A 23,430-nucleotide genomic window follows, 5' to 3' on the forward strand; every position below is an offset into this window, starting at 1 on the left:
ATGGTAATTCCCTCCTTCCCTACCCCCACACTTTCCCATTTGAAATTCCAAGACATATCCCTTTTGTTTCTCTTCTGCTGGCGATGGAAGCCAGGGCCTCATGCACACTAAGCATAAACCAAGTCTCTGAATTTCAGCATTAGTATGAGTGGTTAATACACAAAAGGCCTGGCCAATGGAATAGTTAGGACTTCAGAGAGCTTTCTTTTATATAAAAACACGCAACACACCCTCATATTTTTATATTGGCATCACAGCAGGTGTAAGCAACTTTTTTTTTTTTTTATTTTTCTAGGCTGGGTCTCACTCTAGCCAGGATGACCTGGAACTCACTCTGTAGTTCTAGACTGGCCTCAAACTCACAGCAACCCTCTTTCCTCTGCTTCACGAGTGCTGAGATTAAAGATGTGTGCCACCATGCCCAGCTATAATAAACTTTTAAAGATAGCTCATGACCTAAACTTTTTCAACCGTTACCAACATCTAGGAGGTTTCTGTAACTTCTGTGAAAAGTTAAATTCAGGCAGCTGTGAGTTTCCATGTAGTTGTACTACGTGCACAAGACGACACATGTTCCCTTCTCATGTTCTCTCAGTGGTGAACATCCTTCAAGTGAAGAGCTCAACATCATAGCCAGGGCATTCCGAATAAGGGCCAAGGCCACTGCTCTTGTACAGGCACATACACTTCATTCCCTTCTCCACAACCCCTAACCAATTCTCATTGCAGATATGTATATGTAAGTATGGTCATGCAGCATGGAACATTCTGGGGTTGACTTCTTCCACCCAACCTTCTTCTCTGGGGACTCATGGATATGGAAATAATTTGCTCTTTTTACAAAGTATTATTACTGGCATAATGTACAGAAGAGGGCAGTGGGAGGAGGGGAATGAGTGAGAACCAAGTATAATGACACTCATGTATGACAGTGCCATCTTTTACTTTGTATTTATGTATTTGCAAGCAGATAGAAGACAGAGAGAGAGAGAGAGAGAGAGAGAGAGAGAGAGAGAGAGAGAGAGAAAGAGAAAGAGAGAGGGAGGGAGGGAGGGAGGGAGGGAGGGAGGGAGGGAAAGAAAGAATATGAATGAATGTGCCAGGGCCTCTAACTTCTGCAAAGGAACTCCAGATGCATGCACCATGTTGTGCATCTGGCTTTATGTGGGTACTGGCGCATCAAACCTGGGTCATTAGGCTTTTCAGGCAAGTGCCTTAACACTGGGCCATCTATCCGGTCTGCCACCCATTACTTTGTAGTCTCACCTAAATGGTCAATGAAGCAGCATACTGACTAGAATTCTACAGCATGGATGTGCCACGACATACAGCTTTTTTCCTTGAGCTTGTTTTACTTGGAAACACATCACGATGCACAAACTTCTCCAGCTCAAAAGTAGTCAGACACATCTGTTTCTGCCAAAAGTGCAATATCTAAGAAAAAAAAATAGTTTTGAAAATGTTTACAGTAGAGATGAAGAAACAAACCCTCAGATTTTAGTGTTGCAAGTAATGAGATAACTAAAAATAAAAACAATCTCCCAAAAGCAAGGTTACTGATACGTGAAAATTTCCCATTAGGGCTTCATTCTGGAGTATCGTCATTAACAGTCTATCTTGCTAATGCATATGTGTGCCCCCAGTTCCTGATTCTATAAAATTAAGAAAGACCAAAGAACAAATAATCATTTGGCAAATTACATGAGTGTGTCTTGGGCTTTGCATATCTTCTTTATATTTTGCATTTTTCCGTTAGAATGTTCGGATTAAGAAAGACCCTACTTAGTGGTTAAGGCACTTGTCTACAAAGCCAAAGGACCCTGGTTCATTCCCAAGGACCCAGGTAAAGCCAGATGCACAAGATGACATGTGCGTCTGGAATTCCTTTGCTGTGGCTAGATGCCCTGGCGTGCCCATTCTCATTCCCTCTCTCTCTCTCAAATAAATAAATAAATACAAATAAAATATTGAAAAGAAAGACATTATAAACTCTCTATATAAATAAGTGTCTATAAAGGAAGCTGTGGAGAAATTTTAATAACAATGGAAAAAATACAAGTTATCCCACTACAGGACAGTTAGAACCTTGGTGCCTGAATGAGGTTATTTATTGGTAGACATTTGACCCTTCCACATTCCTAGAATGTTTGCGTATTTGAACTGACTCCAAATTCAAATGAGAAAAATTTAAATATTACACATAGATATGCACGTTATGAACATACTCAGTGTGTAAACAGCACACGTTGGTACCATCCTTACCCTCATCCCTGCCTCCCCTGAGAAGGGACCCTCCTCTTTGGGGATGTCAGCCATCCCCAAGGGGATTGTGCATTGTGGAGGTAGCCATCAGTTATGGGGAAGAGGCAACGTCTCTGTGCGTAATGCCCCAACTTGTGGCTCTAACAATCTTCCCACCCCCTCTTCCGCGAATTTCCCTGAGCCAAGTTGGGTTCGTCAAACAAATTCTTATTGGGAAAATAGGAGATTATTTTCTGTCGGGAGACTTACTTATTCAGCCACCCCACTCCCATTATTACAGAGGCAGCTGGCGAAGGAAGCCAGCGTGGGAAAGGGCGGTGGGTTTGGAGATGTTTTTCATGGGAACCTCCTGGAACCCTTCCTTGGGTCTGCAACTTTGAGGAAGCACTGGGCCCGTCAGCATGGGGCCAAAAACACTCGAGGTTGCTACACCTCCAAACGAAGGCAGAGTTAAGCTGTTTTTTCTTTAAAATCCCTGCCGACTCTGATCCCAGTAATTTACTTTGTCTACCCGTCTGCGCTCCTGGAGAGTAAGTTAGGTCATTTAGTGTCCTGGGATATTGCTAACCTTTGGGACAATCTATTTTTCTTGCTTGTGAGAATGAAGGTTACAGAAGCCACCATATTTGAAGATGTGTGGCAGGCAGGTGTGTCCCGCAGTTCCACGTCGGTCCTCTGTCCGCAGGACCCGGACACCCCGGCTGCTGTCCACCTCCGCTACCTGCTGAGCATGCCCCAGACGGCGGGGTGTGTGTGTGTGTGAGTGTGTGTGTGTGTGTGTGTGTGTGTGTGTGTGTCTGTGTGTGTGTCTGTGTGTGTGAGTGAACAGAGGAGCACATTGGGTAAAGGCGGTGCACAGCGTTCGTTCTCTCCAATGTTGTTTCAGATCCGAGATGACCGCGATGGGGCAGCAGCGCCTCGCCCCTCAGTCCAGCCCAGCCGGTGTGGCCCTGCCCAGTGCCGGTGCCCGCTCCGCAGCGCCGTGGGGTCTTCTGGACGACAGCTCGCTCCAGCTGCGGCCACTGCAGTGTTCAGCGTTTCATTCGCTGCCGGCTGTTGCGGGCTCAGACTTTCCCCCTCGGAGGCAGGAATCTCTTCCTTCCAGAACCTCGCAGGGCCTGAGACTCTTCCTCGACGGCCTGTGTATCCTGATTTTTCAGGACATCCAAGAAGAAACCACAGTTTGCCTGTACATCCAATTTAAAGTTGCTGGAGAGAAGAGATGCATTTTTATATTCCTTTGCTCCATCATGATCTCCGTTGGCCAATGCCGTCCCTCCTCCCCCCCCCCCGCCACCCCCCTCCCCCCCCCGCCACCCCCCTCCCCCCCCGCCACCCCCTTCCCCCCCCCCCCCGCCCCAAACAGCACGTATCTTGGAACTAGGCAGTCAGGGTGCGTGTTTGCTGACTGTGGGGAGGGGCAGGTGATGGGGACGTAAGACCCAGGGCTGCTCAGTGCCTGGGCATTTCTTCACATACCCACACATCCAGGAGCCCTCAACAGGACTATGTACAATCTCAAAGACCCTTCTGTTGAACCCACTCCTCACCTTTATTCCCTCTCCATCCTTCTTATCTATCAGATAGAGATCATAGTAACTCTCATTATATCATTGCCCACAGCGCCTGAAAGGTCCACACTGTACTGGTAGCTTCTTTGGGGCCAGAGGAATTACAAGAACCCAAGCCAGACACAGGGGTGGTGTATACCAGTGGTTCCAGCTACTTGGCAGGCTGAGGTGGGAGGATCCCTTTGAGCCCAGGAGTTTAAGACCAGCAACATACCTAGATCTTCTCTTGAATCAAAACAAACAAATAAAAGCAGAGTCAAACACACAGGTAGAAATGCGAAGACCTGAAAGATGATCTGGTAACACTTTAGAAAATCCTCCTGCCTTCAGGTTAACCAGCTTGATGGAGGTCACGGGGTAAGAGCGCAGTACAGCTCTAAGAAAAGCCTACTGGTGCCAGCTGCTAATGAGAAGTGGGCGGTGGTGACAATGCTGACGTGCTCCAACTTCCAAGCTTCCACTCGTGGTTGTCCTTTGACGTTGCACTTGTGCACCGTGCTGTGCTTGCAAAGCCCTCTCATATCCCTCCCTCCATTAGATGCGAGTGGCCCAGTGTTTAGGAGCACAGGGCATCTGAGAGGGACACCAGCCCCACCCCAGGGCGTCCTCAGTGAGGAATGAAGACTATCTGGTGAGCCTTGGCATGTATTTTGTGCTCTTTCTTCTACATTTCACTGCCCACTCAGAAATGGTGCCTCTCTGCAGTACAGGGGAGCAGCGTGGACCCAATACCTCAAGTACCACATGGCAGTTCTTTCCTTTGCCCTGAGACCTTGTCATTCAGGAAAGGGTTTTGCCACACTGTCACTTCATGGCTTCCAACATGGCTTCAGGTCCTCACACTGTGGATGTGGAAGAGAAACCCATTCCTGCAGTAAGAAGTGCAAGTCCCCAGCCGGTTCCAGGTCTGTATCAGGCTACAGGGCTCTAGGTTCACTGGCCTCCTGCTCTCTTTTTTTTTTTTTAAATTAATTATTTATTTATTTGAGAGTGACAGACACAGAGAGAAAGACAGAGGGAGAGAGAGAGAATGGGCGCGCCAGGGCTTCCAGCCTCTGCAAACGAACTCCAGACGCGTGCGCCCCCTTGTGCATCTGGCTAACGTGGGACCTGGGGAACCGAGCCTCGAACCGGGGTCCTTAGGCTTCACAGGCAAGCGCTTAACCGCTAAGCCATCTCTCCAGCCCCCTCCTGCTCTCTTAAGTATTCATTCTGTCATATGACTTTCGTGGTCAGAGTGTGTCCTGTTGAGGGAACAGAAGGGCTTTCATTTCCTGGGTAGGTAGCCCCATTCTCTAAGCTCAGAGATCAGCTTTGCTGTCTAAGGAACTTGAGAAGGCCTCCTTAAGACTTATGGGACAGAGTTCAAGCCTACAAGGAGGGCACTAAACCCCCAGAATCCCGTCGCCCTAAAGCACTGTGTTTGTGGCCTCTGTCCCACTCACAGGAAGTCCACTTAAAATTATTTTTATTGCCCAGTGTGGTGGCGCATGCCTTTAATCCCAGCACTTGTGGGGGCAGAGGTGGGCAGAGGTAGGAGGATCACAGTGAGTTTGAGGCCACGCTGAGACTACATAGTGAATTCCAGGTTCACCTGGATGAGAGTGACACCCTACCTCCAAAAAAAAATTTATTTATTTATTAGAGAGAGAGAGAGAGAGAGGGAGAGAGAGAGAATGAATATGAATGTATGGCTATGCCAGGGTCTCTTGCTACTGCAAACAAACTCCAGAGGCAAGTGATACGTTGTGCATCTGGCTTTACATGGGTATTAAGGAATTGAACTTCGGTCTGCAGATTTTGCAAACAAGGGTCTTTAATTACTGAGCCATCTCCCTAGCCCCAAAGTCCACTTTTGACTTTTTGCTCTTTGGCTGATTCTGTCCTTTGGGTGGTTGATATTCCATAGTGTCCACATACTGCCCAAAGCCAAGCATTTTCCCCCTGCAGAGAGAGAGAAGCTGCTTCAGTCACACCATCAGTCACGCCATCAGTCCTAGAACAGGCTCAACTGCCCTGCTCCAAAGGCTCTGGTGTTCACAAGAATGTTCTCAAGATGTACCAGGAGCTCCTAGACCAAGGGAGAACACACTCTTGCAAACATGCCCAATGTCCACCGGTGGGCGGCATCCTCTTGAGGGAATGATGTCAGCTTGAACTTAACTAAATTTAGCTGCATGCAAAACTCAGCACCAAGGATGGCAAATAAAAGCTACTGCTGTTCATCCAACTCAGTGAAAGACTCAGGTGACAGGAGCTGTGAGCCAGTGCTCCTCACTGAATTAGATCTGTGTTGCAGACCTCAGCTGGGCAGGGAGAGGAGGAGGGGGAGGGGGAGTGCTTGGAACTTTCTTAGAGCAGGAAGTCTTGTGCTTCGACACACTCACAGGCTTATCTCTGTGTTGGCTGCTTTCTGGCAGTGCCCAGCTGAGTGAGCAGGGTCCTCACTCCGGACCACAGCCAGGACAACTTTTACAGGTGCTGTATGCACTGATTTGAAGCTGAGATGCATCTCCTACAAAGAAAACTGTGGCTCACTACCTGTTGTGGTTTGATTCAGGTGTCCCCCATAAACGTAGGTGTTTTGAATGTTAGGTCCCCAGCTGATGGCAATTTGGGAATTAAAGTCTCCTGGAGGCTGTGTATTGTTGGCATGGGCTTATGGGTGTTATAACCACCTTCCTCTTGCCAGTGTTCGGCACACTGTCCTGTCACTGTTGTCTACCTGATGTTGGCCAGGGGGTGATGTCTACCCTCTGCCCATGCATCTTTTTTATTTTTTCCTGAAATTATGGAGCTTCCCCTCAGGTCTGTAAGCCAAAATAAACTTTTTTTTCCCCCACAAGCTGCTCTTGGTTGGCTGTTTTCTGCCAGCAATGTGAACCTGACTACAACAGTAAAGTTGGTACCAAGAAGTGGTATAATTACTGCTAGAAACCTAACTGTATGACTTATGAGCATTTTAGAGCTGATTTTTAAAAAAATTAGTTTAGCACTCAGTGAATACAATCAAGTTGGTACCATTTTTAGCCTCCTTCCTGTCCTCCCCCTCCCCCGACCCCTCCTTGTTGAGGTATATGGATCATACATTGTGGAGTTAGCCCTCAGTTGAAGCTGATTTTTAGGAGGAATGTAGAAGGATTTGAAATCTTGGCCTAAGAGAAACCTTGCAGTGCTTTAAGTATAGCTTGATGGGCTCTCCTAGTCAGAGTTGAAAGACCTGAATATGATAAGAACAATCAGGTTTGGCTTGTGAGGATGAGAAAGAGTTTTTCCTGGACTGGGCTAGAAGCAGTTTGTGTGAGAGGCTTACTATTATGACTGTGTCCTGAGAACTTGTGCAGGGTTGCATTGCATAGAAATGGCCTGGTGTGAGCAGAGGGATATGGCACAGAAAAAATGAAATCTTTGGGCCCAAACTGCTGCCTGTTCAGCTGTAATTGTATGAGAGATTACAACCTTTGAGATTGGGCCAGCTGACCTGCATTGGGACAACAGAAAGAATGCATAGTCTTTTCGAGGGTCATGAATTCTGAAGGAATGTCCTGTTCTTCAAAGTCTGCTTGATTCCCTCTTAGATTAACAAATTGACAACCCACCTGGTATTATGTATATAAGAAATGCAGGACAGAGAGGGTCATTGAATTTGCCACACAGTCTTGTATTTTGGAAATGGCCATGGGCAGTGTGAAGCAGGTTTGCTGGTTGCCTATGTGGAGACCCGATGGAGCCATGAGGATGAGCCGTGTGTTGCAGTGGAGACCCAGTGGAGATGCCGGGACCACGCGATGGCTGCTAAAGGGAGCTATTGGCCCCCTATGAAGTTTTCCAGGACTGTGAGCAGCCTAGCTGGAGGGATGGAATTGGAACTCCAGGGACTTGTTGCTGGTTAGAATTATTGGATTTGGAGATTTGTCACTGACTAGAGTTGTTGGACTTGGAGCTACAGAGTTTGGTGTTTGCCCTGTTTAAATCTTGTATTGGTTAAATATTTCATTGCTATATCCAGTGCCATCTTTTGCCATGTGAGTGTTTATTTTGTGCCATGTGACATTATGGAAAAGGTTTTTTTTTTTTTTTTTTTTTTTTGGTTTTATGGCTCAATTAAAAGATCTTTGACTATGGGGATGTTTGAACATCATTGGGATTGATAAAAAATGATGGAGACTTTTAAAATTGGACTGAGTATGTTGCATTTTACATTATATATGGTTATCAGTTTATGGAGGCCAGAGGCAGAATGTGGTGGTTTGATTCAAGTATCCCCCATAAATTTAGGTGTTCTGAATACTGGGTTCTCAGATGATGGCAACTTGGGGATTCAAATCTTCTGGAGGCTGTGTATTGTTGGGGTTGGCTTATGGATGTTATAAACCACTGCCTCTTGCCAGTGTTTTGTACACTCTCTTGTTGCGGTTGTCCATATGATGTTGGCCAGGGGGTGATCTTTCCCTCCCCTCCCCTCCCCTCCCTTCCCCTTTTCTTTTCTTTCCATAGGCCTAAATTGTCATTTAAAGTGTGAATCATCCTGTGTGGTTCCTGTGGTGTAAATCACATCAGCCAGGTCTTCCTTGGATTGGAACTCGAGGCTCCCACAGTGCTGGGCCATCCTCCTCTCCCCTTGGCAGCAGCACTGATCTGTTGGCTCATGGAAGAACAGAGCCTTCGGGTCTTTCCCCTGTTTGCTGATATTGATGTGGTCTCTACTAGCAGGTATGCTTGTTTGTGATCATTCTGATTACTGTGGACAGGGAGAGAGTGGTTCCAGGTCCCAGAGAGGTGGCAGGTGAACCTTCAGGGCAGATGTAGCACTTACCAGCTTGTGGCTGGGACAAAAACAGCTGATGGGAGGAGAGGGTTTATTTCACTTTCCAGTTTCCAGAGAAAGTTTCATCAAGGAAGGGGAAGGACAAGGGGAGAGGTTGGGCATCACATCTTGCCACAGAAACTTTGAGATAATAGCAAGAGTGAGTGAGCAAGATCTGGCAAGGGGAGGGTGGGCTATAACACCCCAAAGCTAGCAATACACCTCCTCCAGGAAGCTTCTACTTTTCAAATTGCCACCAGCAAAAGACCAAGTATTCAAAACACACGAGGCTATGGGGACATCTGATCAAACCACCACAGAAGATGAATAACAACAGCAACAATAACAAAAATGCCCACGCTACTGAGCTAAATGGCATATCTGGGCTCAGCAGAGCTGGCAGGGTCCTAGTCCCTTATTCTTCAGCCATGCATTGCTATGTAGGGAATGAACTACACATACCTGAATGGTGGGCATAAGTAGGAGGCCCTTAGGAACCACATGGGTTAGGTGGTAGACAGCGGCTCCCCAAAGGGAAATTGAGCTGCTGTTGTTTAATGGTTCCCTGATGTGGGAAATGGATGTTTGGGGAGCAAAAACTAATGTGGTCTTCACACCTTGGCGAGACAGGCTGTTGTCATGACCTTTTCGCCCACATGGTAGTGTGAAGGACTTGTATCCAATCACAGCATCCTGTGCCTGAAATCCTAGCCCCCAGCCCTCCTTCAAGGCTATTGCCAGTCTCTCCTGTGAGTCTGTGTCCTTATGGCCAGTTATCCCAGGGTGTGCACTCAAGGCCTTGGGGAGGGGAGGGTAATCGGGTGGTGACTGATGGTAGAAGGCGAAGGTTGGAATGCATGGAATGGGGCATCTACATGCGTGTGAGGCTCTCTGGAGTATGAGGTGAAGCTTGGATGTTAAGGACAGAGAATGCGCTGGTGCTGATGCTCAAGGGAGTATCAGGCAGGAAGGAGCCAGCTCTCCCCAGCCTGCTACATGCCACTAAACAACACTCTCATGAGAAGCTGAACACCAACCCTGGTTAACGTGAAGATGTTTTTGTCAAAAGTAAGAGGTTAGAATGCGATTTAATGGTATATTGGATTGATTTCTTACTTTTGAATATTTTGGGAAAGAAACTGCTATTGGAACTTTCATCCCAGGTGCTGCATGTTAGTGATGAACTAAGGTAAAACCAGTATACTTGTCTTTGTTAATTGGGCTGCAAAAGTAGATATCATAGACTGGCTCACAGCTCTGGAGTCTGGGAAGTACAATACCAAGGTACCAGAGGATGTGGTGTCTGATGAGGGCCCTCTTTCTAGTCTGTGAATTACTTCTTTTTGTTTTATAAATAAACAATCTGTTTGTTTGCAAGGAGAGGGAGAGGGAGGGGGAGGGGGATGGGCATATCAGGGATTCCTGCCACTGCAAGTGAACTCCAGACTCACGCACCACTCTGTGCATCTGGTTTTATGTGGCTACTGGGGAACTGAACCCAGGACATCAGGCCTTGCAAGCTTGTAGGCAAGCTCCCCTAACCGCTAAGCCATGTTTCCAGCCCTGCAAATGACTTCTTTCTGTTGGACCCAGACCAGGAATAGGACCACTCAAGGCAATGTGAAAATGAAAGAAAGAGAAACTGAAGGCCTGGGTTTGATTCCCCAGCACCTACATAAAGCCAGATGCACAAAGTGGCACACACATCTGGAGTTCATTTGCAGTGGCAGGAGGCCCTGGCATGCCCATACTTTCTCTTTCTTTCCCCTTGCAAATAAATAAATAAAAGTTAAAAAAACTTAAAAGAGAAGACTTATAAATGTCAATAGTGCTATGAGAGGTTTATGTGGACCACAGATCTGGATATAACACTTACTGGTGTTGTACCTGGGCCAGGACCAGGATCAAGCCAGGCGAGGTGAAAATGAATGAAAGAGAAACCAACCTCCACAGCAATAGACTATTCTTTATTCAGGATGAACAACGAAGGACAGATAGAATCTCGGCGGGGTTAGAGGCTGTGCACTCAGACACAGCTGAGCTGGGTTGTTATGTGGTCATAGGTGGGAAAAAGGGAGAAAAAGAACAAAAGGAAAAGGAGTGGAGGAAAAAAAGGGGGGATCAGGCCTTCTGCCCACAGATTCTGTTAGTTTTCTTTATGGCCTTAGGGAAAGGCTCTCTGCACACCAGATCTTATTGGAGATGATATTTGTGGTCTTTTGCAGCCCAGAGACTTTCTGGAGATCTATTTTTCTGAACCTCTGCTGAGGTCAGCTTGCCTGGTCACTCTGTGTCTTATTATCTCCTCACTTATCAGTGTGCCTTCACCTGAGGGAGAGAAGCAGCAAGGTCCCTGAGCCCATTCAGGAGAATAGTGTCATCAGGACTTAGTTACTTCCTGCTCCACTAGGAATTAAAATTTCATCTCGTATGTTTTGGAGAGACACAGAAACCCAGAAAAAGTCCAAGATCAGGACATCATGAGCTGGAGGTCAGTAAAGAGATCAAAGTGGCAATGTAGCTATGTCGGTGGTAGGTGTTCTGCAGTGGTTTGAGGGAGGCTTCCATGACCTTAGCTTTTTAAAACCCTTCTGGAAAGAAATTTGGCAACACATCCTATACTCTCCTACGACTCTTGAGGGCTGACTGCGTGCCAAAGGACCAGGAGCTCAAGGACCATGGTGTAGGCCAAATGTTTCTTTGCACCACTTTTAACACATTTTTATGCCCTGACCTTTGCCTTGGCTGGTAGCTCTGGGTTTTCTGTTGGGTGGAAATATGGTTGAGTGCTGTGCAGTATAGATGGAGAGAAAGATCTGTCAATACGAATCACATTTCTTAGCGAAATCATTTCCCCAGGTTCATTTCCAGTTAAGACTGAATCCATAATCACTTATTTTCTCCAATTAATTATAATAGGGGCTCAAAGTACAGAAAACTAGGGCAAAGTGGAGAGAACAGGAATCCCAGAAGGGTTGTTTTATTTGGCTTGAAGAGATACTTTCACCCAGGAGAGAGATTTGTCAAAGACCTCCCAAATAAGACAGGCATCAGAACAAAGCCACGCGGGAGGTTTGTAGGGACAGGGCTTTGGATAGCAAGCTCCCCCCCACACCCAGCTCAAAGAGAAAGGGATCTGATGGTCAGTGTGTGAGGAAACCTTCAGAGGGACAAATGACAAGAAGGAGTCACAGCATGATGGTGACATGGCGATCATTACCCACTTACTCCTGGCATGTTGAAAGTTTTACAGAAGTTTTGAGTAGAGTAAATACGTGACATTATCACCATGGTTACTGCTGAGACTGGCCAGATTCTGCCTCCTAATGTACCTGTGCATATGACATCTGAAGCCCTCAGGCAGCCCCCAGCACCCTCCACAGCCGCATGGTCTCGGTGGTGGCTGTCCTTGCTCAGTTCCAACAGGTTGATTCTGGTTCCTTCGGGTCCTCCAGTGTCAATGGCCATGAGTAAGTCATGCATTGCTTGCATCCCTTCCTGCAAAAGCAAAGAGCCACCTGCTGAGGCTTTGAATAGAGGTGAAAGTATTTGGGAGTGGTCCAGGGTATGGGGAGACAATAGTGTGGGCCTGTAGATCCGGATTATGCTATGCATGCCAGGCCCCTTAGGAGGTGCCCGAGCCAAGCCAGCTAATGTGAAGAGTTTCTTCTGTAGGCCTGTGAGTAGTGTGCCAGGGCTGTCATAAATAGGCACAGATTTAGTGGCTTAAAACAACAGAAATGTATTCTCGCACCACTCCAGAGGCCAGATGTCAGCTCAGGTTTCTGACGAAGCCACCCTCTGTGTTCAGGAGGTGGAGGCACTGCCTCTTCTAGCTTCTGTGGGTGCCTCAGGTGCCATGCTTTATGGCAGCATGCTCCAGTCTCTGCCTCCATCTTTACATGGCCCTCTGTGTCCCCTGTGTTCTTTTCTCTTATAAGAGTGCTCTCGCGGGACTCAATCAGTGTTAGCTCATTTTCAGCCTTAGCTGAATTATTTCTGCTAAGGCTCTGTTTCTAAATCATGTCACATTCCGAGATTCCAGGAGGAACAGGGATTTTCAGAGACACCTCTAGGAAGAAGCTTGCTGCATGTTCTCAGAGATGGCTTCCGTCCCAGAAACGCTTGTATGTGCTTCAAGAGTTTGCTGCAGAGGTATTGAAGGAGCAGGGAGAGGTGTCAGGCAAGGCAAGCATACATTGACTGCTGATGAGCTGCCAGATGTTTATTACATATTGGCCTGTTAAAACACTGGTTTTCAAAGTATAGTAACCAGTACCACCTGGAACTTACTGGGAACACATATTTTCTGTTGGCTTGAGACCTGGGGCCAGGCAATCTGTTTTAACCTTCCAGATCATTCTGAGGCTTGCTTAGGGGAGAACACTTCCTTAATATTCTAAATCTTTTGAACAATGCCAGGTGTTATCATCACCATTCTGATGAAGAGCCCTCAGGAGGTGACATAGTCAAGCTGCCCTAAGCAGGAAGTAGCACCTTGAAGCTGAGATGCAAGCCCATGTCCTTCTTAGCCAGCAGAGCCCTCAGAGGTTCGCCCACATCCATCCCGTGTGTGTGTGTGTGTGGGGGGGGGAGGGAGTTAAGATTTTATATTAGGCTTCTCTTAATTCGTTCTTCCTTCTGATAAGGAAGTCGACCCACTTTCATTCTCACCATCTCCTGAGCAAGGATGACCCTCCTAGGTTTGCTTTCTAAACTTCATGAAATCATGAAGGTATGTTCAACCTTCTGCCACTTTGACATGACATCCTTATCTACAACAGTCACATGAGCACCATACAGTGACTTACAAACAAAGATCACACACACACACACACACACACACACACACACACACACACACACACACCACACACACGCCTCATAATGTTTTAGGTAAGATTACAATTTTGTGTTAGGGTTCCTGTAGATCTATCCAAGGCCACAGTGGCTGAATGTGTGCCCATAGGCTGCATGTTGGACTTGACTGAGAGACCCTCTGGGGTTTGAAAAACTGGTATCAAAAGAGTAGAGTGTCATTTTTATGGACTTCATGAATAAGAAAACAATGTGGGCAAGTCAATATTATGCAAATGCCATGGAATGGCTTTCTAACTATTTTTTTTTTTTTTAGTTTTTATTTATTTGACAGAGAATGAGAAAGAGAGAGAAAGACAGACAGAGAGAGAGAGAGAGAGAGAGAGAGAGAGAGAGAGAGAGAGAGAATGAATGGGCGCACCAGGGCCTCCAGCCACTGCAAACGAATTCTAGATGTGTGCACCTGCTTGTGCGTCTGGCTTACGTGGGTCTTAGGGAATAGAACCTGGGTCCTTTGGCTTTGCAGGCAAGTGCCTCAACTGCTAAGCCATCCCTCCAGTCCTTCCTAACTAATTTTGTAGGGTAAAATCAATGAGAGTTCTGTTTGGCCTGGTGGTTTTAAAGGCAGAGGACCTGAGCATTTCCATAGCCTGATGAGAGGTGGAGACTGCCTTTCAATGTGACTCACCTTGGGAGGAAGTCAACGAAAGCATACTGTATGTCTCTAACCTCCAATGTGTTTGCCATCAGGCTGTTCTGGGCATTTTACACATGGTGATCCTCAGAGTGTGGCTTCCACCCACCAAGCCGCTCACATCCACACGATGGCAGTAGCCACCAAAGCAACACACATACCATGTCTGCTGCTTTTTAATTGGGGCCATTCTAGTTACAAAAGTATCGCTGTAATCTGGAAGAGATCATGAAAGATTGTCCTGACCCATCCACACAGGAATGCATGTAAATGAGCTGCTTATAAAAGTCTCTGGGAAACAGCTCCCCAAATCCTAGGTGCTGACTCCGTTGATTAATTAATTGATTACTTAATATTTACTTTGTGTCTCTCCTCCCCACTTTTCATTCTGAAAATTATAAACCTATAGCAAGGGTACTTGCTCATCATTGGGATTCCTCAAAGTTAACACTTCACCGAATTTATTTTATTCTTTCTCTCTGCTCTGTCGCTCTTTCCTTGCCTCTGGTTTGGACATATTTGACATACATATCTAACAGCAGACATTTCTGTACATAATCACAACATTATTAATACAACCAAGAAGTTTAACATTGATACAATCATGGTATCTGATATAGACACCCTAGTTGAGTTGCCCCAGTATTCCCAGCAAAGTTCTGAAAATGCATTCTCAGTTCCCATTTCTAGAGTCCAGTCAAGAAGCATACACTGAATTTCCTAGTCATGTCCATTTCAACTTTCTTTCTTTTTATTTTTTTAAAATATTTTCTTCTTATTTATTTAAGAGAGAGTGAGTGAGCAAGAGAGAGAGAGAGGAAGAAAGAGAATGGGCATTCCAGGGCCTCCAGCCACTGCAAATGAACTCCAGACACATATGCCATCTTGTGCATTTGGCTTACGTGGGTCCTGGAGAATCAAACCTGGGTCCGTTGGCTTTGCAGGCAAGTGCCTTAACTGCTAACCCATCTCTCTAGCACACTTTCTTTTTTCCTGGTGATGTCCTCACTCTGTTGTGGTCTTTCGGGGGACTTTGGCATTTCTTAGCAGTTCCACGCACATTGGAATTCATTATGGAATGCCCAGCATTCCAAACTCTGGGGTTGGCCTCTTGTTTCTGTCTGATGTAACATGGTTTAAGTCCTTCGACAAGGGTTCTGCCTGAAATCCATTGGCCTCTCTGTGCCATTACTTCGGCCGATACAGCGAATCATGTTGTCTTGTCACTGACGGTGATAATCCGGGTACCTGGATATGGGACTAAGCAACAGAGTTCCTACTCTAGTGCTGAGACAGTGGCAATCATGAACATTCACCCCAGCACCTCTCCCAGCTGTGAAGCCTGTCCTCTACCCATAGTGCCTTGGGCGATGTTCTGATTGTTCAAACCAATACCTTCTCTTGTAACCCTTCCGTGGTCACTGATGATGTCCAGAACAGCTGCTGGACCCCGTGGCATGACCGTCACAGCCCCAAACAATGAGGTGCCTGCCCTATTCCAACTTGTGCACTGTTCTCCAGCTACCAACCGGTCTCTTGTGGGCTTGGAGAACCCCAACGGCGCATTTTCAGTTCTTCCTTATTATTCAGATTAAGAGTCATGTGTCACAGCTCCATGTCTATATTACACCCTTCCTTTTGTGGTAGGCGTGCAAGCATGTGTGTGTGTTATGGTTTCTGTGTAGTGTGTGCACGTGTGTGTGAAGATTTGCGCACCCTGCGTATGCCAGAGGAAAACACTGGGTGTCCTCTATTGCTCATTCACATATTTCCTTGCAAAGGAGTCTCTTCTCTGAACCTGTGGCTGCAGTTTTGTTAGGCCTAGCCATTCTTTGGTCTCTGCTCCCCATAGGACTGGGGTTAAAGACATGTGAAACCATGCCCAGCTATTTTTTATGTGCCAGGTAATCAAACTCAGGTGGTCTCAGGCCCTTAATCCTTGTGTGACAAGTACCTTTAACCACTAGGCAATCTCCCTAGCGCCACCCCCCCCCCCCCCCGCCGGCATCTTTATCTTTTAAATTTTTTTCTGTGAAGTACAGATCACCCAATGAAATGATCTGTTTATTCATTTCCTTACTGTATTGCTTGCCCCATCATTTCAAGGCTCACAAGACCCACCAAGGCCAGTACCTAGGTTGTTTTGCTCATGGTCATCTCACCACCGAGCTTCCTGTCTGGCACACAGTAAACACCCAGGCAATGCGTGGGAGTGAGTGAAGTCAGCTCCATGTCTTGTTGGGCATCATTTTAGATTCTGAGATGGGAAAACAAAGGAGATAAGGTTTCTGCTGACAACTGGCCATCATTTTGGTGGAGCCACTTAGAGACTGGTATGGCGAGGGGGCAGGTAAGGGCAATGCTGCTTCTCCGAGGATGGAAACTTCTGCTTATTATGACTGTACAGTCATCTCGTTTGCGTGCGTTTGAGGCAGATTCCAGCTTACGGTGCCATGATGGCAGCATAGGAATGGTTTCTGGGGAGACAGAAGACCAGACAACCTTCTCAGCCTGACTTGTCTCCTTTGTAAAATAAGGGTCTTGCTGGATACCCTCCGGATCCCTTTGATTCCAGTATCATCTGACCCCCAGGGTCGGCCGTTGGTGGATAGGAAACATGCCTCCAGTAATAATTAACCGTTGTCGTGATGGACAGAATACCTCATGAAAGCAACTTAAGGCAGAAAGGCTTATCTTGGATCATGGCCTAAAGGCCTTGGTTGCTGGAGCTCGAGGCAGCTGGCCACATTGTGCCCACAGCATCTGCTCCCAGCAGTGAGCACAATGTCAGTGCTCAGTTTCCTTCCTCCTTACCTAACCACGGGATGGATGGTGCTGCCACAATCAGGGTGGACCTTGCTACCTCCATTAACCTATTCCCGAGACCCCCTCAGAGACATGCCCATAGGTTTGTTTTCATGATGACTCTGAGTCCATTCAGGTTGACAATTGAGATGAACGATCACACCCCTTAACCTGTTGGGCCTCCCTAAAGCCATCTGCGAAACGAAACTAATGACATTCATCTCATGCAATTGTGTCAGTGAATGTGACCAGACTTGGCCAATCTCACACTACCTTCTTCAAATACAAGGAGTTATTTGTATTCAGGGTTAGTTCTTCCTGAACAAAGAGATCTTAGAGCCTGTGTCTTCAGAACTTTCTGTCTGAAGCTTGCCCTGAAAGAAAAACTCAATCTTTTATTTATTTATTTATTTATTTATTTATTTATTTATTTATTTATTTTTTTGGTTAGATTGCTTACTTGGAGGAAGTCTTGGTATTTTGAGTTGAAGGGTCACAAAAAAAAAAAAAAAAAAAAATCCAGATGGCAGAAGTGTCAGGGTTCTGTGAGAGTCCTTGGGAGCCTGGCAGTGGCCCTGCAGAAACTCAGGTCATTTGCAGTCACTGCTTCTGGTACTCCACATCTGCAGCCCTGTCTGACCCCAGCACAGCTGCCCACCTGCTGATTTGGAAACAAGGAGCAGAAGCTACGCCTGGGCCTGTCAGTGGTCACCGTGACAAGCGTACTGCATCCGGTCCTCGGATCAAAGAGCTCAGCAGGGAGGCTGGTGGGCAGGTGCAGGAGGGCCTGATGGGAAACAGAGTATATCTCTGTGTCCCCTTTGTAAAACTGAGACACGATTCACATACCAGAAAAAAAAAATCTATCCTTTTAAAGTGTGGGCTTCATTTGTTTTGGGCCTATTCAATGTTGTACAGCCACCACCAGGGTCTTCCTTGAGAGATCTTCATCACCCCAGATGCTCATCAGCAGCTTGCCAGCCACTCTCCATGCCTTTGTCCATTCTGGACATTTCAGGTAAGTAGAATCATGTATTTTCCATCTCATGACTGATTTCTTCCTCCCTCTTAGTATAATGTTGTCTAGGTTCACGTGTGTTATGGTATGCATTAGTACTCTATTCCTTTTTAAGGAAGAGTAATGTTCTGTCAAGTGGATATGCTGCATTTTATTTCTCTACTCCTTCATTGATGGATACAGATTACTTTCAGTTTTTAAAAAATATTTTTATTTATTTATCTGAGAGAGAAAGAGAGTGAGAGAGGGAGAGGGAGAGAGAGAGGGAGGGAAAGAAAGAGGCAGAAGGAGGGTAAGGGAGGGATTGAGAAAGAGAGAGAGAGAATGGGCTCACCAGGGAATCCAGCCATTGCAAGCAAATGCATGTGCCATCTTGTGCATCTGACTTACGTGGGTCCTGGGGTATTGAACCTGAGTCCTTAGGCTTTGCAGGCAAATGTCTTAACTCTAAGCCATCTCTCCAGCCCACTTTGACTTTTTGGGTGTTGTGGACAATGCTGCCATATTAATTTGTGCACACATGTGTATGTGAAGCTATACTTTCATTTCTGTTTCATGTATACCTAGGAGGAGAATTGCTGGCATCTCCTTTTATCTAGCTAGCTGTATTTATCCAGTCTCCACTGTAGTTAGACTCATCCACATAACTGTGTCTCAGCCAATATAATATAATGAAGAACTGTGTCCAGGCCTGGTATGATGCTGGACTTTTTTTTTCAAATAAGAGACAGAAATCTAAAAAATTTAATACCTCACCTTAAAAATACATACTTGGGATTCACACACATTTCTGTCTGGTTCCAAATCCCAGCTTTGGAATTCTGGTACTCTTACCTGCCTCCTGGCTTGAGCAGCTCAAGGAGATACTCTCTAGACTTGGGGGTACTTGCTAGCAGGAAAGAAGAAAGTTGGGCTTAGTTTGGGATGAGAACCGAGGTAAGAAGGACAGCTGAGGGTGTAGGGCCCACCATAGTGGTGGAACAGGAGAAGGCACAGGGGAGGTTTGGTCCCATGTATTTACAGCTTCGGAGTCAGTGCCAATGACAACCAACGATAAGGGAAAGACAGCGACATTTCAGTGGAGAAAGATGACTTTAAGTGTTAGACCACTTCCTAAGAGAGATCAGAGCTGGGCTTCCTTCCCGGGGTAGTTGATGAGAAACTGAGGCAGAACCTTGTGTGAATACACTTGTCACAGAGCGTGGCTTATTAAAGCTGGGACTCTTCACTCCATAAGAAGCCAGGGACCAACCTTGGCTGCTCAAATGCTGGGTTTATGATGTCATGACTTATTCTAGGCAGTATCTAAGAGAAGAGGTGAGTATTGAAGTCAGAGCTGTTTTCTTGTTAATGCCTGAAGGTCCAGAACTCCTGGCCTACGCTGAGCTCTGTAGGGCCTGTCTCTGATCTTCTGTCATGATTTTCACCCTCAGTCTTCTCTGTGAAGCCCATAGTCAGACTGTGAACTTGAATGCTAGTGAATGATCAGTGACTGTAAGTTAGTTTTCTTATTATTGAGACCAAATATCTGATAAAAAGCAATTTAAGGGAGGAAGGGACTATTTTGGTCAATTGTTTGTGTGTGAGTGGGCATGACCCTGGGCGTGGCCCTCAGCTGTGGCAGCGAGCACACGAGGCAGCTGCTTGGTCACATCTTAGCAGACCAGGAGGCAGAGACTGGAAAGGATGCAAGGCCTACTCCCAGTGACTCATTTTTCCCAACAAGTCTCTACCTCCTAAATGTTCCATAACCTCCCCAAACAGTCTCACCAGTTGGGAAGAGTCCAGACATATGAGCTTATGAGAGACATTTCATATTCAAACTCTAATAGACACTGAGCTAGCTCTCCACCTCATACTAGTTGTGTGACCTTGGATAATTCATTCTTTCTTCTTTCTTCATTTTTATTTTAAAATTTTTACTTAATTATGAAAGAGACAGAGAGAGTAACTGTGGGCATACTGGGGCCTCTTGACACTGCACATAAACTCCAGGCACATGTGCTATTTTGTCTCTGGCAAAACAAACAAACCCAACCCTAGTCTTCAGATTTCTTATTTACGGTGATTCTATCATGCAAGTGGAAAAGCAAAGGAAATGTTGTAGTCAAACAACTTTTAGAGAAATGAAAACTCAGAGTTGGAGGACTCACAACCTGATTTCTATACACTACCACAATCAAGGCAGCATGGTGCTGGAGAAAGGATAGACAAAAATCAACAGAATACAACAGAGTCAAGAGCTAGACTCACAACTGTGTAGTCAGTTGGTCTTGACACAGATGTGAAGCGGTTCCGTGGATCAAGGGTAGTCTTTTCAACAAAAGATGCTAGAATAATTAGACATCCACGTGCAAAAACATGAACCTTGTACTGTATCTTGTACCTTATCCAAAAGCTAACTCAGGATGGATGGCTCATAGGTGGACCTAACATAAATATTTACTTTGTGTGTGCCTGTGTTTGTGTGTGTGAGCAACTGCATGTGTATGCGTGTGAATGAAGACCAGAGGATAACCTCAGAAGTAGTTCCTTTCAGGAACTTTCCACCTTTTATTTTTTTTCAGACAGGTCTCTCATTGAAGCTGGTCCAGTAGGCTAGATTTGCTGGCCAGGGAGCTCCAAGAATGCACCTGTCCATACCTCCCAGTGCTGAGATCACAACCATGTGTTACCACATGTAGCTTTTTTATTTGAGTTCTGGAAAGTGAACTTAACTGACTGAGCCACCTCGCCAGCCTTCTAATATAAAATTTAAAACCACAAAACTTCTAGAGGAAAACAGAAGAAAATCTTTGTGACCTTGAGTTAAGCAAAGATTTCTTAAATAGGACACAAATAGCATTGTAAGAGAAAAAGCATAACTGGGATTTCATTAAGATTAAAAGCTTAACATTTTTATTTTAAAAAATCAATAAATCAATTAAAGGAAGAAACTTTACAAAAAATCAGAAGCTTGTTCTCTCCAGAAGACACTGTTATGGAAGTGAAAAGACAGGAGTCTGAGAGAACGTCTTGGCCAAACACATGCCTAATAAAGGACTACTATGTTTTTGTTAACTGTGTGACTAGAGACCTGAAATATGGTATTCTTAAAGCTTAATATTAAGAAAGTCAAAAACTGAATTCTTAAAAATTGGACCAAAGGCTTGAGCAGATGCTTCCACCAAAAAAACTATTTGGCTAGAAAACAGTATAATCAGATATTGCTCTGTGCCTATTAGACTGAGCACCCCCTTTCTCCCCCTCATCCGACAATGTTACTGCTGGCTAGGATGTGGAACTGGAGCCCTCAGACACTGATGGCGGTAATGGGAAGCGGCATTATTACTTTTGAAAGTAGCTTGGTGGCTTGTAGCAGAGACAAAAGCATTTATTTTCACCACCCACGAATCCTACACCTAGGTATTTACCCAAGGGAATGGAAAATATTCACCGACACAAAAACCTGTATGCAAATGCTATGGTGGCGTTATTCGTAATCACCCCAGTTGGATGCACCTCAGCTAGAGTACTGGTAAAAGTATTGTGGCAATTTCAGACATTGGAAATAGGCTCCTCCATAAAAAGGTGGCTACACACAGGGGCTAGGGTGCATGCCAAGTGTATTGTGATAAGTCAAAGACACAGGAGTCAGAAGGCTCCGTGAACGCTTCCACTTATGTAGCATTCTAGAAAAGACGGATCTACAGGCACAGAAAGCAGATCAACGGTTGTAAGGGGCCGTGTGTAGGGGGGATTCATGCCAAGGAGCAGGAAGACACTCTTTCTTTAGGGTCACAGAAGTGTTAAATGTCTTGATTATGGTGGCATTTACCAAAACATGTAGACCTATACGTTGAAACTGTAGTCCCTGAAGGTCAAACACAGTCCTGCAGCTGCTATTTCACGTAGTCTAACCTATGTCTGTCACACTAGGCTGATGTAAGTGGCAGGGCTAAAGTGCAGGAAAGTAGATGAAAGTGCTTTGTAGTCCGCAGAGCAAGAAGGGCCGCACACTGGTGGAGCCATCGCTGGAAGGGAAGTCTCTGTTCGTCACAGTGAGGGGAAGGGATTGCTCCTGGCTCTGATTTCCCCTGAATGGAGCTGGCTCATGCAAACGTATCTCCGAGTCCTTTCTCTTAAATTAGATCTCTCTCGGAGGGGGCCAGCCTTGTGCGTGTATTCTGAGCAACACCATTCCCTCTGGACTCCAGGCTTCACATCTCAGTGCCCTTTTGTCTGCCTGCCACCTCAGCTGCCAGTGGCATCCCATAGACATTTCCTCTGAGCTGACAAGTGAAATGCCAATAATTCTTTGTCAGGCGGAAGCTACTCTCACAGTAAACCACTGAATGGTCATTTCAAAGGGGCCAAAGAATAGAAGCCTTCTAAAGCTCCCCTTGACAAGAGAGATTTAAGAACACAGAAGAGTTTTATCAGACCTACCGTGACTGGATGAACATTCCATGGCACCTATTACATGCCTGGTGATGACATTCTGATATCTTCACGCTTTACCTCCCAGTGGCTTTGAGTTCCCCCTCACAGGCAGAGTCCGTGTCAAGACCATTTCCTTTCATGAGGGTAGGTGGTTGCACAGAGTACAATTTGTCTTCAGAAAAATAGGTCCAAATTTAAGCCACTTCATCCAACACTACTCCCTTAAAAAAAAAAAAAAAAAAAAGACAAGTAAGAAAGGCCTTTTTTTTTTTTAAAAAAAAAATCCTCATTTGAAGGTCTTCTGCTTGGAGCTTAGGTGAGCCAGTTTGTCGCACACTTCCCCGGTCCACCAGACTTGGCTGGTTCCTGAAGAGTTGCTAGCAGAGATATGATTTCAAGCAAAGAACACACTATGGAAAAAAAAAAAAAATCCTGATCCCTAAGGACTTTCCTTCTAGACTCTTGAAATTGTAAGAATGATATGATCTTAGGAAAAAATATCCCAGTTTTGAGAGAATCTTTATTTTATCATATCTTAGGAAAAAGGAGAAAGAGGAGGTACTGGATCATCACTTTCCCTTATAATTTTCTACAGGAGACTCAGGCCTTGAAGGGGTAGTTTACAGTTCTTATTCTACCAACTTGGAACTTTCTTGAGCTCTATTTATGTTCCCAGTAGCTCAGTACTTGGACTGGCAGGGAAAAGAAGGAACTATTATTAAGCATCTACTGCACATGGGGCCCAGGTTAAGGAGGCTGGATCCAGGTTTCAATGCTGATCTCGTTCTGAACACCACACTTTCTGTCTGTGGTACTTCCTGGTCCTCAACAAATATGTGTTCAATAGAAGGTAATGAATATGAAGTCACACATCCGACTGAAAGTTAGGAAAAATCATCCAAGGATCTTTACCAAATTAATTGTTTGGTTGGTCCAAGGCATGTGTAGGTATTCTGTGGCATTTTGGTTTTATTCAGTGGCCTTAGGTATCTCCTTCGGTAGATATTCTGGTTCTGTGGGGTGCTGGTTTTAT

Source organism: Jaculus jaculus, chromosome 3 (genome assembly GCF_020740685.1).
Source record: "Jaculus jaculus isolate mJacJac1 chromosome 3, mJacJac1.mat.Y.cur, whole genome shotgun sequence".
Classification (NCBI taxonomy): domain Eukaryota; kingdom Metazoa; phylum Chordata; class Mammalia; order Rodentia; family Dipodidae; genus Jaculus; species Jaculus jaculus.